The sequence below is a fragment of the Bos javanicus genome, chromosome 27 (genome assembly GCF_032452875.1).
Source record: "Bos javanicus breed banteng chromosome 27, ARS-OSU_banteng_1.0, whole genome shotgun sequence".
Taxonomy (NCBI): Eukaryota; Metazoa; Chordata; class Mammalia; order Artiodactyla; family Bovidae; genus Bos; species Bos javanicus.
The window spans coordinates 28,962,854-28,965,010 of record NC_083894.1 but is presented as its reverse complement, the minus strand read 5'-3'; the positions used below and the strand labels follow the sequence as shown (position 1 = coordinate 28,965,010).

Sequence of the window (2,157 nt, the reverse complement as noted above, 5' to 3'; positions counted from 1 at the left end):
TAAATAATTTTAAGTTTGTGTAACTTTAATATTCTTTTTAGGAAGTAATGAAATATCCTCATTTAGGCTATTAAATGAAAAGTAATCAAAGTACCTTGAAAATCCAATGATTTATGTGCTGCCTAAAAAGTTTTGTAATTTAAATGGTGGTTTATTTCTCCTTGGGATCCACTAACAATAACAGAACTTAATTTTAAAAGAAATTGAAGAGTCAAATACCTATGGCAAATATTCTCGGAAAATTCCAAAAGACAAAGTATATCCAGATAGCACTATAACAGTAAATGAATTTGAAAGTTGGCTTGTGTATTATTTAAATATGTTCTCGGGGCGGATGTCACCATGGCGGCGGCCTTGGCTCGTCTCGGGCTCCGCTCGGTCAAGCAGGTTCGGGTTCAGTTCTGCCCCTTTGAGAAGAACGTGGAATCGACGAGGACCTTCCTCCAGGCGGTGAGCAGCGAGAAAGTTCGCTCCACGAACCTCAGCTGCTCAGTGATTGCGGACGTGAGCACGACGGCTCCCAGCCTTGCGTGGACGTGCTTTCGGAGACGGGCGTCGCTTGATTACGCGCGGCGCTCACCCGACCGCCCAGGAAATGCTCCCTGCTTTGGCCTCCCACATCCAGGCCAGGGGCGCCGCGGCGCGCGGGGACAAGCCTAGCGCCAGTACCGGGCGCTGACAGCACACAAGAGACCAGTCAACAGATTTTAACCCAAGACTGCGAAGGACACTTATTTAAGAAGAACTTAATTACTTATATCACTATCTGGAGGGCCACAGAACGCCAAAAAAAAGAAAAGAGGCCTGTGACTACAAACTTAACCAGTGTTTCTGGGACGAGGAAAGACGAGGGGTGCGGACAAATTTGAATTTATTTCAGTTTCTTACCATCACTCACTGCTTAACCCTTTTGAATTTGGCTTCTCCTTCCACTACTCAAGGTACCTCTTACTCTATTAGAAATGCTGTTTTCTCAGCCCTCGTCTTTCCATTTCAGTCGCATTTGCCACTCTTAATTCACTCCTTGTGGAACTTCTCTTCCTCTCGGGTCCCTTGTCTTAACCATAAAGGAGTACTACTCTCCTTTCTCTTATTTTTGGGGCATCTTGTCTTCTGTCATGACTTGAACTGTCCTCTTGGGTTAAATCCTATATTTCTGTTGGGCTCTAATCTTAAGTTCTGTGCTATATAGTCAGGGTACCTACTACCAATTTTCGCCAAATTCCAGCAACACTTTTTGTCCAAAATAAATCTTGCATACTGTCTATAATGATCCTTGAACAACGGCAGGTTTGAACTGCAGGGGTACTCCTATATGCCTATTTTTAAAATAAATACTACATGATCTGTGGAAAAAAAAAAATATGTTCTCGACAGAAACACTCGGAGTGTCAAAATTCCCCTTAGGTAGTTTCTCAGTGGGGTACTATCTTTAGTCCGAGAAGGAAAAGACAAATTGAGACATAATATTTATTTTAAAATATTAATTATTTGATAATGCATGTACTATCTTTAGTCCGAGAAGGAAAAGACAAATTGAGACATAATATTTTAAAATATTAATTATTTGATAAATAATGATTTATCACCATTTCGGTAAAATTAACTCATTTGCCTAAAATAAGACCATTTGCCTAAAATAATAATCTTAATTATTTTGCCTAAAATAAGAAAGATCAATGACAGTATATTCATTGCTGAATACTCCAGTATTACGGGATTTGCACTAAGTGAGGTCATATTTGTCTTAGGGACCGAGGGTGTTTCTATGACATTAAGCATGACTAATTTTCATATAGGTCATTTGTATTTGCAAAACAAACACTATTCCTTCAATTTTGCCTCACAGTTCTACCATTACAGATATTATGCATTGCCCCTTTAAGTCTTCGTCTCTTAGGTAAGCTGTTTCTTCTTTTTGTCTCACATCTTAAGTTCTAGTGCTCTTGTTTCTTACCATTTCTTGAGTATACTTGTTACTAATTATCCAAGCAGCAAAAGACAAATGTTGAATGAAGTCCGACCTTCTGTGCTAGAGATCTGAAAATTGTATTTCTCTGTGCTGTGCACGCTCAGTTGCTTAGTTGTGTCCGACTCTGTGTGACTTCATAGACTAGTCTGTCATGCTCCTCTGCCCATGGAACTTTCTAGGCAAGA

General features: G+C 40.0%; 1 pseudogene; it reads left to right on the top strand.

The window, feature by feature from the left end:
- Window positions 1-307: 307 nt before the first annotated feature.
- LOC133240141 (large ribosomal subunit protein mL53-like) lies at window positions 308-1,363 on the top strand (annotated as a pseudogene).
- Window positions 1,364-2,157: the final 794 nt, after the last annotated feature.